Source organism: Schistocerca gregaria, chromosome 4, assembly GCF_023897955.1.
Source record: "Schistocerca gregaria isolate iqSchGreg1 chromosome 4, iqSchGreg1.2, whole genome shotgun sequence".
Classification (NCBI taxonomy): domain Eukaryota; kingdom Metazoa; phylum Arthropoda; class Insecta; order Orthoptera; family Acrididae; genus Schistocerca; species Schistocerca gregaria.
Genome location: NC_064923.1, coordinates 754937789 through 754952716, shown reverse-complemented (window position 1 = coordinate 754952716; position 14928 = coordinate 754937789). Strand labels below are relative to the sequence as shown.

General features: G+C 43.0%; 1 protein-coding gene across 1 annotated transcript in view; it reads left to right on the top strand.

Annotated features, from left to right (window-relative positions):
- Window positions 1–14928, top strand: part of LOC126267900 (uncharacterized) — a 1063720-nt gene that overhangs the window by 688250 nt on the left and 360542 nt on the right. The gene's annotated exons all lie outside the window — the stretch shown is intronic.

Below are 14928 nucleotides of genomic sequence, written 5' to 3'. Positions count from 1 at the left end.
AAACCAGATGCCAGTTATTAGAGTCGAGGGGTACGAAAGGGAAGCAGTGGTTGGGAAGGGAGTGAGACAGGGTTGTAGCCTATCCTCATTGTTATTCAATCTGTGTATTGAGCAAGCAATAAAGGAAACAAAAGAAAAGTTCGAAGTAGGTATTAAGATCCATGGAGAAGAAATAAAAACTTTGAGGTTCGCCGATGACATTGTAATTCTGTCAGAGACAGCAAAGGACTTGGAAGAGCAGTTGAACGGAATGGACAGTGTCTTGAAAGGAGGGTATAAGATGAACATCAACAAAAGCAAAACGAGGATAATGGAATGTAGTCGAATTAAGTCGGGTGATGCTGAGGGAATTAGATTAGGAAATGTGACACTTAAAAGGAGTTTTGCTATTTGGGGAGCAAAATAACTAATGATGGTCGAAGTAGAGAGGATATAAAATGTTGACTGGCAATGGCAAGGAAAGCGTTTCTGAAGAAGTGGAATTTGTTAACATCGAATATAGATTTAAATGTCAGGGAGTCGTTTCTGAAAGTATTTGTATGGAGTGTAGCCATGTATGGAAGTGAAACGTGGACGATAAATAGTTTAGAGAAAAAGAGAATAGAAGCTTTTGAAATGTGGTGCTACAGAAGAGTGCTGAAGATTGGATTGGTAGATCCCATAACTAATGAGGAGGTATTAAATAGAATTGGGAAGAAGAGGAGCTTGTGGCACAACTTGACTAGAAGGAGGGATCGGTTGGTAGGACATGTTCTGAGACATGGAGGGATCACCAATGTGTTATTGGAGAGGAGCGTGGAGGGTAAAAATCGTAGAGGGAGACCAAGAGATGAATACACCAAGCAGATTCAGAAGGATGTAGGTTGCAGTAGGTACTGGGAGATGAAGAAGCTGGCACAGGATAGAGTAGCATGGACAGCTGCATGAAACCAGTCTCAGGACTGAAAACCACAACAACAACAACATATTGAATGAGCAATAAAAGGGTTGCGGTCTCTCTCTCTCTCTGTGTGTCTCGCTCTCTCTCTCTTCCTCTGGCGCCTTTGCTCAGCGTGAGTCACGGAGCCGCCATTTACGCAACAGCAGACGTTATTTACTTGCTGGCTTCTGGCGGGGCTATTGCATTCAGCGGGGCGCTTGGCACACATTCAGAGGAAAAGCCTTCTCAGGACTGGACGAACCGCCAGGCGATTGTGTGTGTGTGTGTGTGTGTGTATGTGTGTTTTCGGTGAGATCATGGACGCAGTGGGAACGGCTGTTGAAAAGTGTGTCAGCAGGGCTTGGCTCTAAGCTTCACCGGGATGGTTTGACGGCGCAGCCCAGAAGCCGAGCGAACACCTGAATACGCTCCTTGATCTCGTACGATGTTCTGCTTCGTCATCATGTCCTTTTTCATTCAATCGCATTCTATGTCCCAGTAGCTGATCCTTTTGCGAGACAGTAAATATTCGTGTGATGTAGATCATATGTTGGACGAATTAACTGCAGAAAAGCTGACACAGTACCCAGTTCATCTACAATTTCGAAACATTTGGCACCCAATTTAGCCAACACGAAGGCGTTGTCACTTGTAAATTTTTATTTCGTACTTAATTATTATTTTAAAAAAAATAAAGTTTTCTCCATTCTGTGTGCCGCTCTCTTTAGTGTTAATTGAAAAATAAATTTTGAGAAGAGGAAATTAGCTGGAGTGCCGTTATTTGAAAGAAGCAGCCAAGTAAAAACATGATAAGTTTAGCCGACCGGGGCGGCCGAGCAGTTCTAGGCGCTTAAGTCTGGAACATGCGATCGCTACGGTCGCAGGTTCGAATCCTGCCTTGGGCATGGATGTGTGTGATGCCCTTAGGTTAGTTAGGTTTACGTAGTTCTAAGTTCTATGGGACTGATGACCTCAGAAGTTAAGTCCCATACTGCTCAGAGCCATGTGAACCATGATAAGTTTAGCTTGTCACACGGCACAGATAAATATACCACTAAGAGAGAGAAAATTAATAATTCAATATTTTGTCAAACTTGCTGTGACACCGTGGACTGAACGCGCACGTCGTTTGTTGGCCACGTGACGATCATAGTATTACGCGTGCTGCCCGGAAACTGCGTTCACAGATCGGGTTAACAGATATCAGGGAGGCACGAGGGGCTGCTACAAATTCGAACATCAATGATGTTCGGCAGCGGTCACCAAACGATACGTCGGCAGTCTTGCAGTTCTCCTAGCTGAAACACATAAAAGTTGGCAGGCAAAGTTAATGTTGTTAAAATGAAACATTGGTCAACAATAACAATGACAATATTCACACAATCTTACACACCTTGAAAATATCTCTCAAATAAAAAATCATTCGAGAGATCGATCAGTAAGACAGAGATACAGAGAGACAGCTATCGAGATAGAGCGAGTCAGACGCCGCTCGCGTTTATACAGGGTGAGTCACTAACTATTGCCACCTTGAATGACTCCGAAAGTATGATAGTAGCTGAAAAGTCTGTGGGACAAAAGTTGCATGGGACAATGGGGGCCATAATATGACGTTGGTTTTTTGTTTCTAGGTGGGGTCGCTTCAGAGACGTGAGGGTCAACTTTGTTTTTTTAAATGGGATGATATAGTTTGGTACTTATTTTCTGATAGCGGCCATCGAGACGAATTCAATTATGTGAAACAGTAAGGTCTTTGAAGGTCAACGAAGGTCACAAAGGTGGCGTAAACGTCCATTTACAGAAAGTGTTCGAAATGATTACCATTGGTATCGATGCAGTGCTGCAATCTTCTTCTTATGGATTGAGTGCTATTCCTTATCACATCGGCACTTATCGTAGCACATTCTCTGACAATTGTCTCTCGCATATCTTCGGGTGTAGTTGGAACATCTTTATAAGCAATGTCATTCACGAATACCCACAAGAAAAAAACCCACAGGCGTCAAGTCTGGTGAACGAGCTGGCCACGACACATCTCCTCCGCGTCCAACGATTTCGGAATTGTCTCTGCAACTCATTTCTTGGCATCAGCGAAATATGTGCCTGACACCCATCGTGCTGATTCCACATTCTGTTCCTTGTTCCTAAAGCTATTTCTTCCAATAACAGACCTAATGTTTCTTGCAGGAATGTGGTGTACCTCCTGCCATTAAGATTTCCTTCGATGAAATAGGGGCCTATAATTCGGTCCTCTATAATCCCACACGATACATTCAACGACCACGGATTTTGGTGTGCAACTTGCTGCAGCCAACATCGATTTTCAGTTCCCCAATAATGCATGTTATGCAAATTAACATTTCAATGGTTCGTGAATGTAGCCTCGTCAGTAAATAAAATCAAATTAATAAATGTGTCATCCCTCTGAATCTGAAGTTGAGCCCATCGGCAGAATTCAGTGTGACGCATACAGTCCGTACCAGTTAATTCTTGGTGGAGACTGATATGGTAAGGATGATATTTATGTTGATGCGGAACACGAACAACACTACTCTGGCTTATGCCAGGTTCCCCTGCGATCTGACGCGAACTAATACAAGGATCTCGAACCACTGTGGCAAGAGTACCAATTTCCGTTTCCTCGTTACTAGCTTTCCTTTGCCGGATATGTTTCCGATGCGTTAAAGATCCAGTTGTTCTCAATTTATCATACACATATTTAAAAGTACGACGTGTAGTGGAGTACGTTGAGGATATCTTTCAGCATATAAATCTCTAGCTCTCAATGAATTTCGTTGACATTCCCCGTAAATGAGAAGCATATTGAGTTGTTCTTCGAAGGAATACATGATTCACATTCGCTTGATTCGACGTTGCCAGCCTTACCGTTCCTATTAGTGTTGTTTTGCGAAACCGTCGAATGATGTATCATATCTGAGCAACATGCGACTTAACGTATGAGGCCATCAGTCGCCTAGAACTTAGAACTACTTAAACCTAACTAACCTAACCTAAGGACATCACACACATCCATGCCCGAGGCAGGATTCGACCTGCGACCGTAGTGGTCGCTCGGTTCCAGACTGTAGCGCCTAGAACCGCACGGCCACTCCAGACACGCCGTGTTCAGCGAATATTTACTGTTTGCACGATACACGGAAGAGAATCGTCAGAGCATGTGCTTCGGTAAGTGCCGAAGTGATAAGGAATACCACTCAATCCATGATAAGAAGATTGCAGCACTGCATTGATTCCAATGGTCATCACTTCAAACACATTCTGTAAACGGACGTTCATGCCGCCTTTGTGATCTTACTGTTACACATCACTGGATTCGTCTCGATGGCCGCTATCACAAAATAAGTACCAAACTACAGCATCCCATTAAAAATAGAAAAAAAAGTTGACCTTCATATCTCTGACGCCACCGCACATGGCGACAAAAAACCAACGTCATATTGTGGCCTCCGTTGTCCCATGCAACATTTGTCCCACAAAATTTTCAGCTACTATCACCATCTTCGCAGTTATTCTAGGTGGCAATAGTTAGTGACTGACCCTGTATACAAGCAGACAAATGAAGGCAACTCTACTGTCATTTTTCCTCACTCTCTTCCTGTTCTGGAAGCCTCTTCAGTGGGGAAAATGTTCGAGAGATTTCGCTGCGCTCCTTTGCGATTCGGCTTATCGCACACAATTTACTTGTTGACGCAGCTTGCGTTGCATCTGATTAATTATTTGCCAATTAAAAATATAATTGCTAATTTTAACATCTGTATTCTCTCTCACATTTAATAATTAATTATAGTCTTACATTATAAAACAATTTAAAGACAATACACGAAATTGTTACAAAAATACAGCGTTTCTTACGTAGGTTTACATACATTATTTTAATTTTGGGGCTTACAGTAATTTACGCAGAAAAAGATACTTTCAATACGTATCGTTTAGTGAGTAATGTTCAATTAATATGCTTTGAGATGAACAGCGACCAACGACTTTCTATAACTCGCTTTTGGTTTACTGTCTTGTTACCGGTTTGTCGCCAGTCTGCCGGATCTTCATATTCAGATATTTATTACGAAGTTCACATATGTGTTTCGTCGGTGTCCAATACAAAAGAAGAACTATAGTGCGAATTGTACATTAGTGTACGTTGTCATAGTTTTGTTAGATGCAATTCGAATCGCACGAATACCTGTTAATTGACTTAGTTCTGTTCGCGATGTCGAGACTGTAGCTACGGCATCGCTAACACGCTTTTCCGTATGGAGATGAACTGGATGTGGCAGCAGTAGAATGCAAGGTGTTTCACAGTTCCTGTTACAGGCTTCTAGTGATTGTGTTACCGATTTGAATGCGTGCTCTGCATGATGGTTATGATATTTGGTTTGTGTGGCGCTCAACTGCGCAGTCATCAGCTACCGTACAAAGTCCCAATTTTTACAGAGTTCAATTTCTTACGCAGTCCAGTCTAGTCACTGCCCGGCCGGGAATCGAACCCGGGACCCCGTGAACCACAGGCAGCGACGCTAGCCACTAGACCTCGAGCTGTGTGCTCTTTTTTCCCGTTCTTAACTCGCATCGAGAATCACATGCAGACAGTTGTGCAATGTCGCTCCATACCTGGCTCTGAGATGAGATATAAGACTCCAATGTTGCAATGACGAACAGTCAGTGAATTCCTGAATACCAGTACCCTTGAGTTCGTCGAGAAAAAAGTGTCAAAGTGTTCGGCAGGTCAGGCAGTGGTATTGTGTTTAGCACTAGGGAAAAATTTCCAGTCTGGTAGCAAAACTTCGTCGACGTATATCGTATTTATGTAGTTCTCGTGATGAGAGTGGTTTTCTCTCGCCATAGTAATCGTTTTATTGCGAAGAGATGCAAGAATTACTCACGACCCACACTAAAGCTTTACTTCCGCCAGAATCTCCTCTCTTCCTTGACAGACTTAGAGAAATTCTCCTGCCTACCTCGTGTCCCGGTCCGGCACAGAGTTTTAATCTACCCGGAGGTTTCAATACTCAGTATGTCTGGGGCCCAGAGCAACCGTCATCAGCGCACCGCGCTATGGAATGTGCGAATTGCCCGTACACTGCCTCTGCCGCAGTAGTACATCATACGAGGGTAATCCCAAAAGTAAGCTGTCCTATTTTGTTATAAGTACAGATCTCTGTCTGGCAGTTGGTCACACTGTTATGAAGAGTGCTTCACGCGCTGTGTGTAAACATGCGCACACCGCGCTCAATCATGGCTTGGCAGCCGTTGAGAATGGAGCTTCCGTTGGATGTTACCGCCAAGTTTGAATTGAGCGCAGTTATTCGGTTTTTGAACGCAAAGGCACTGCGCCGATTGAAATCCATCGCCAGTTGACGGAACTGTATGGTGAGTCGTGCATGGATGTCAAAAATGAGCGTAAGTGGTGTAGAGAGTTTGCAGCTGATCGGACCGTAATTCAAGACGAGCAAAGGAGCGGGAGACCGTCAATTTCTAAGGAGACAGTGTTGAAGGTTGAGCAAAGCATGTGTGAAGATCGGCGATCACCCTGGATGATCTCTGCACGTTGGTTCCTGAGGCTTCCCGAAGCACCGCTCACAGAATTTTAACGGAAACATCGAACTACCGGAAGGTGTGCGCAACATGGGCGCCACGCATGCTGACTTAGGACCACATGCGGCAACGAGCTGATGCTTCCCGCGCATTTCTTCACCGCCTTGCAGCCGAACAGGACAACTTTCTGGACTGGTTAAAAGAACATTTGGTCTCCGATGACGAGGTCAAAGAAGAGGTTCACAACTTTCTGAACAGCATGGCGGCTAGATGGTATGACATGGGCATACAAAAACTGCCACAGTGTGTACAAAAATGCATCGACAGAAGTCGTGACTATGTCGAAAAATAGCAAAATGTTCAAGCTGTAAACTGATGTAAACGATTGTAGAAATAAAAAGTTCTATGTGCATATGAAAAAATAGCAGACCTTACTTCTGGGATTACGATCGTACAAAAGAATGTGTGATTGCGCCCTGGCTGTACGCCATCCAGCAGCCGTGCGTCCCGTGAGTCGCTTTCTCCGTGACCCGCGGAACCCAGCCGTCACGTATGCAAAGCAGCCGCTCAGGCATGCGTGTCGCACGCACGGAGGTGCGTATACACGGCGTGTACGCACGTTAACGGGCTGTATTCCCAGCGCGCGGCGGGAATACAAGCGGGCGTAGCTTTACACCGGCCAGCGCTGCCACTGCCATTGTGTTGATGGCATTATCCTCTCAGTTCTGCACCGCACTTCCCTTTGTTGTGGTGAGATTAAAAATAAAGTTAAAGCAGAAAAGCGAGTTCTTGACTTTATAGCTACAGGACAGGGCCCTGCTGATGAGGTGCGACACAGAAGTGGCAGCGGAACGAACATGTGTTTAATGTTTCTAGCGGTTTATGACAACAGGGACGAAAAACAAAGAAGGCAACATGTGTGTTATTTGCTACTTACATTCAAGAACAGGGTGTTCCGCAACCATTAATCCTATTTCACAAGACTACACCGCCGTTCAAAAGTTTCGAGAAGGGTTGTATTACTGGCTTATAAGCGACATCAACGCAGTAATTACGATGGCAGCTTGAAATAACAAATACTGTAAACAACAGACATGCATTCTGCTAGGCAGTGTTAAGTACTGCGCTTGCGGTCGTAGTGTGCCAAGGTCGTTGTGTCAGAAATTGTAATGTTGCAAAAATTCTTTAGAACGTTTTGAAGAAGAAGGAAGTGTGTGGAAGGTTTCTCCCTCATATCTTGACTTACGAAAAAAGCAACGACGGATGGATGCCTGAAGATGATAATGATGATGATGATGATGATTGGTTTGTGGGGCGCTCAACTGCGCGGTTATCAGCGCCCGTACAAATTCCCAACCATTGGTCAGTCCAATTTCGCCACTTTCATGATGATGATGAAATGATGTGGTCAACACAAACACCCAGTCATCTCGAGGTAGGTGAAAATCCGTGACCCCGCCGGGAATCGAAACCGAGACCCTGTGCTCGATGCCTGAAGAGACTTGATTGATATGAAAGACGCGCAGAATTCTTTTCCGAAAAAAATAAAAAATTGTCGCAGCTAACGCTCTCATCGTCCGGCAAGACCGAAGAAGATACGAATGTCGATGCGCGAGCTGAACACTATCCCCACAGTTTCACGTGGTTATATGAAAGTTCAGCGCGTTGTGCTCAGGTGGGGAGAAACTATGTAGAACATCTGAAGCATTAAAACCATCATCTTCTCCCAATTTTTTATTACCACAGTCATAATTGCAACATTGGTAAAAGCAAAGGGACCTTCGATTGTACATGGAAAATCCTTCTAAGCGAGGAGTAAAGACAACTAGAATCTCAAAAGGGTGGTTACAGGAATTATGTACTTAGATCTGTGTCTTTTTCCACTACAGCTTGCACATACCTAAAATATCCTTTTATAACTAGGCGGAGTATGTCTGTATAGCATCTACATCTAAATGGATACTCTACAAATGACATTTAAGTGCCTGGCAGAGGGTTCATCGAAGCACCTTCACAATTCTCCGGGAAGAGGGCCATTTGAACGATTTTTGGTCTTTATGAGCCTTTTTCTTTTTGGTTTCTTTTGTTACCCCTCTTTAATTTAGAGTTTCAGTACTTCAGCAGAGTTTAGGCACTTGGATACAGTTGCAGTCTTCCTCTTAAAATGCATAGTTTTATGAATAGAAGGAGCATGTGACATATCTTCCAAACGGTTTGCGTGTGTAGGAGTAGTCAGGTTTGAAATGATAATTTTGGAAGTTTTAGGTTTAGTAGGAGTGGAATGTGAAGTTGAGGAATCTGAGTTGTGGCCACAGCTCTGCTCCTCTGCTGTGCTTGAGATTATTGGGTCTCTGGACGAGCTTCTCAATTGGTTGATTGGTCTGTGTGTGAGATTCTGCTCTCCGATTTGTTGACACAGGCATATCTTGTGACAAATAATCGTAGTCTCCGACTACGGTAGTCTTCCGTGGGATCATTGCACATGCCTTGGACCTAAATTTAATAGTGCTCCATCTCTCTCACATTAAAACAAGTGCCCCATCTCTTCCAAATAACAGTGGTCCATCTCTCCCGATTGTCTGCGAGAGATGGACCATGTCGACTTTTGTCTGTAGGCAGCGAAATCGGTGGCCATTTCAAGTTAGTTTCATAACTTTTGGGCTTACAAGAAAAGAGAATGTGATTTTTCTTGAGAAGTGAAACTAAGGTAAGAGCAACACATCTACACCACAAGTGTCGGCGCATTTGTGAAACACGCCACTGGTCCCTCTCACCTACTGGTCCAACTGTCCCGGACTTAGTTCATATAAACTGCTTGCACTCGACCTCAGATTAGCAAAAAGAGCGAGCGCGGAGAATTCAACATAATTATATCGAAACGTACGCTGTATACGATATGCTAGTCACGAGGTCTAATGAATAGAGGCGCCCCGTGCTGCATTGATGAAAAACGTCGGACGTGACATCGTTCGACAAAACAAGATTAACGAGACAGGAAACTGAGTGTGTGGTGGGCAGAGTATAAAGTACGCTGGCTTGCGCAGCTTGCAAGATAAGGAAAAAGCGGCGGGATTCCTGGAAAATGCGGCGTGGTGGCGAGGCGGCCGGACTGGAAGGCGGGTAGCGGCAGGGCGTAGCGCACGCGCCGCCTGTTGAGGCGGCGGCGGCGGCGGCGGCGCTGGAGAACTGGACCAGCCGGCTGCAGCAGCGGCGCCACTGGAGCGGAACACCGCCACTGCCAACACCGACTCAGAGGAAGGCCTCGGCGCTTGTTGGTGACGTCTCGTCAGCTAGACACGGCGAACGCCACGTCTGTTGCAGGCAGAAACGCCTGGGCGTGCTTATCACTATAAATCTCTTATTTTTGGACAAAACGTTTGGTATTGTTTTGGATTGTGCAGTTTTATTTAGATGAAAGATTTTCTTACTATCGAAAAGCTACAAATGAAGATCATAGTTCTGTATTACTGAATCCTGTCGAAACAAACGTAGATCAATATGAGAAGATGCTTTGCCCCATTGCAATCTTCGAAAGTTTTACATTCGAGTAACTATATTTACTTGATCCATTTTGTTATCAAAACTTAACCCAACCCCCTTACAATGAATTCGTTTCTTTCATTCATTTATTTATTTTCGTTTGACATCTTCACTGGGAATGTGAACTAATTTACGTGCGTAAATGTCCAACTGTTGGCAGTCATTTGATTACAATCGTTTTCAACGAAAGGAATTCTAAAAAGGAACCAAAACAGTTTCATATATCGAAAATACTGCTGAGCTTAAACTTTTTAAACGCGCACATTAGAAAAGATAAATATTACCCTCTTGCAACTGAAAGGGGAAAGTTTATAGGATAAAACAATTTTATTTGATAAAACAAGTATCTCTTTTGCCTCTTCTTCTGTCCCCCATCCCCTCCCCCAACGTGTACAATCGCAAGATATTTCATTAACATTCAGTGCTCCTCACCCCATACTCAACCAAGATACCTAAAGAAGAGCACCAATATGTTCACAGTTTCTTGTTAAAGCAACCCAGAACAAACGTAACTTCCTCAGATTTACAAATCAGGTAAAGAAGCACGAATTCTGTTGGTGCTGGACCATGAAGTTGTTGTTGTACGTCAGTCCTTAAAACAGGTGGAAATTTTAAGTTCAGGAGTACACTATTTGTTAAGAAGTGTAATGAATTGCACAATAAATCGATTGCAGAAATCTCTCAGAACAATGTGTGTTGGTCAACTACCGCCAATAGTTTCACATTTTCCTGTGTCAGGGAGACACCACCATTATGAGTATAATAAAAATAGTCCCAGGTGCTAACACTCCATTCACATTTGAATTTTTGACATACAACTCTTTCACTAATAAGAAAGACTACCTATGAAGCCCGCTATGCATGTGGCACACGTTTGCAGATCCCTCGGTGATAAAAGGACTGTAGAATATACACTGACTGTGCAGCAAACTAAAAGTTAACTGCCATTCAAGTACAGCAGTATATGCTTTGCTAAGAAGTGTGATGAATTATGGATTTCACTGGTTTCGCAAGTCACCGAATACAAATAAAACTGCAGAATCCAAAACAATACCAAACATTTTGTCCAAAAATAAGAGATTTACAGTGATAAGCACGCCCAGGCGTTTCTGCCTGCAACAGACCTGGCGTTCGCCGTGCCTAGCTGACGAGACGTCACCAACAAGCGCCGAGGCCTTCCTTTGGGTCGGTGTTGCCACAACACACAGGCGGGTGTGCCAGGGACGGGGAAGAAACGGTAGTGGCACCTTAGTTCTGAGTAACTGCTTTTTTCGGTACTAAACGCTCTCTGTTATAACAGGTGTCTCATTTATTGCTAAAAACCCGGTAAAAAAAGAACCAAAACATTTATTAACCAAAAGTAGCAGATGAATCTTGTCTCCTCAGAACCTGTACTTCAATTGAAATGTTCGGTAGCGTACAAATTTCGGCCTGATCTGAGTTAACTTTTATACTTAAATTACATATTTCACACATAAAAATAATTTTGTATATATTTGATCACCAACACACTTTTTTCTGATAATATAATTCTATTTTTGATATCGTTCCATTTAGCAACAATGATGTTGAATCATGAAAATTATGATCGTAGTTGTTAAGTTAAATGTGTCAAAAACCACCTTCATAGAAACTAATATTATTATTCTTTACTTTTCATCGAAACAAAATTTCTGTTTTCATTTTTGATTCAGGTAATTTTATTATCGATAATTCAGTCGGCAGTTATACAAAGACTGGAAGCTGATAGTTTTGTATTGTCAAAATTGCGACCTTCTTTATTAATTATTAGGTGCATAAATCTTTATATAAATAACGTTTTCTTGAAAATATTAAGTAAATTATAACTGAAAACTAATGTCAATTAAGACAATCGTAATAAAATTCATTTCAACTACATCCTCTTCTAGAAGGATCTGGAAGCTATGTACGTGATGCTTGTAGAAATTTTAGGCGCCAATTGCGCCAGAATAGTTCAAGTTGTCGAGATTGTCTAATGTAACTATCACGTTCTTTGTGTTGTGTTGAAATGTTGTACAATTCGTTTACTTAACAAGTGGTGTTGTAGAAAGTGTCAAGAATGTATGAATAAATACTGATGATGTAAACAACCGCTGGCCGTGGTAGCCGAACGGTTCTAGGCTCTTCAGTCTGGAACCGCGCCACTGCTACGGTCGCAGGTTCGAATCCTGCCTCGGGCATGGATGTGTGTGATGTCCTTAGGTTAGTTAGGTTTAAGTAGTTCTGTTCTGAGTTCTAGGGGACTGATGACCATAGATGTTAAGTCCCATAGTGCTCAGAGCCATTTTTGATAATGTTTCGAACCTCGTGAGTTTATATAAACGTTGACAACACTAGAATAGTTAGTTCATCGTAGGATATTTACTTTCTGTACATCTACATTTTGATAGTAAAGGATATATAAAATTATACTGTGCTAAATTACTTGGTTTCGAATAAGCCTTTTTTAAAAAACGAGTAACTTTTATTCGTAAAATCTCCATTACTTTTCAATATTGCGTTGTTATAGAAAACGGGAAAAGCGATTAGCGTTATTTTAATAAGAATGCCGTCAAAAACGAGCAACAAACACATGGCGTAAGGATTGGCACAACATTGCTGAGACAATAATGTACGTGTTAGTATGTGGCGCGGCCTGTTGGATGGTACGCGTGTACATTGCAAGATTTTCCCCACCTGGTCTGTATGACAGATTCACGCTGTCGTCGTTGCTGCGCGCTCCATTTGCTTTAAACGATTAAGAACGGCAGGAGCGACAACGAACTTGCGGCACCATATAAGGAGAAAAGTTATAACTTAACAACTCATTCATTGTTTACAGTAAAAACAGAATAGCTAATTTGTTTCCTGTGTACTTAATATGCTTTCATCTGCTTGTAGCCCTTGAAAACAGACAATTTAACACGAAGCATACAGTCCTTCAGCCTCAGTTTTCACCCTTAAGCACGGACTATTCCTGATGCGCAAATACTCGAATGATCAGCAATTACAACGTGATTTTTGAGCGTAGTTTCAAAGATTGGTTTCAATATCGGTGATTCCTTTTGTAGTATTCATCCATTTATCACCTTTCGAGAAAGAGCAGCGAGCGGTGGGCGGAATGAGTTTTCTTTTTATTTGCATAATTTAGCATTTTGATTCCGTATACTTTGAAACTGAGAGAGAAAATTTGCCCTGTTGTTCGGGCGTGAGTCACAGTTCTTTGAATGCTACTAGTACCCAGAGAACTGTGACTGTCCCTCTGAACAACAGGGAAGAACTGTGACTGACGCCCGAACAACAGGGATTTAACATGCATTGAGAATATAAAAAAATAGCGCATTGAGAATGGCTAGCTACTAGCCGAAATCTGGATTTGCATAATAAAATGCAAAAAGGACGACTGTTTGCTGCACTCTATAATTTATAAATTTGTGAGAATCAATAATGTATAACTAGAACAAACTTCGTGCCTGCAGATAAACTGGAGGGTGAGAAAGTATCTGGCCGTCTTTCCAAATCAATGAATCTGCAAATATCAAATGTCTGTTGGAAAGGAGGAACATTACGAATGAACGGTCACTCTGCAGCGGAGTGTGCACTGATTTGAAAGTTCCCGGCAGATTAAAATCCAGACCTGCACGCGGACCTGGGACCTCCTGCCGTTCGTGGACGACTACTCTGGCGACTGAGCTACACCAGCTCATGACACGTCGTCACAGCTTCACGTTCGCCAGTACCTCTTTTGCACCTTCCAGATTTCACAGAAGTTGTAAGGAAGGTCTCAGGTTTGAGAACCGATCCGGCACACAGTTTTAATCTGGCGGGAATTTTCAAATCGGCTCACAATCCGCTGCAGAGCGACCGTTTCTTCTATAAACAATCTCTAATCTCCTTATGTGCGGCTTAGCCGTCTCTCCCCAATATCCTTTCTTCGAGGAATGCTAATTGGGCAAAGTACGCATGAGAACTTTGGTGACGTTTGGAAGGTAGCACATGAGGTACTGGCGGAAGCGAAGCTGTGAGCGCGGGCTGTGAATCGTGTTCGGCTAGCGCAACTAGTAGATCACTTGCCCGCGAAAGGTAATGGTCCCAGTTTCGAGTTCTGGCCCGGCAGACAAATTTGATCTGCCAGGAAACTTCAGGAAGATTAGGCTTCACAGTCCCTTAGACGGCGAGGCGATTAGAGAGGCAGCAGAAACTCGGACTGCGTAGACATGAGCTGATAAGACGAATATCAATAAAAGTAAAAAAAAAAAAGTTCAAATATGTGTGAAATCTGCTGGGACTTAAATGCTAAGGTCATCAGTCCCTAGGCTTACACAGTACTTAACCTGAATTATCCTAAGGACAAATACACACAGCCATGCCCGAGGGAGGACTCGAACCTCCGCCGGGACCAGCCGCACAGTCCATGACATCAATAAAAGTAAAACAACATTAATGAAAAATAGGCGAATTAAATGAAGCGGTGATGACGAAATTAGATTAGGAAATGAGACACCGAAATTAGTAGAGACACTGAAAGTAGTAACTGGTTTTTGCTATTTCAGAAGCAAAATATGAAGGCCGAACTAGAAAGGACGTAAAACACAGACTGGCAGTAGCACTAAAAGCTTTTCTGAAAAAGAGAAACACACTGTGGTGACAAAAGTCTTCGGATGCCTCCTAATATCGTATCGGGTCTCGGTTTGCCCGGTACAGTCAAGCAGCTCGACGTGGCGTGACTCAACAAGTCCTTGGGAGTCCCCTGAGCCATGCTGACTGTGTAGTCGTCCATAATTGCAGAAGTTTTTTGTGCAGGATTTTGTGCAAGTACTGACCTCTCGATTATATCTCTTAAATCTTCGATGAGATTCATGTAGGATGGTCTGGGTGGTCAAACCATTCGTCGGAATCGTCCTGAATGTTCTTCA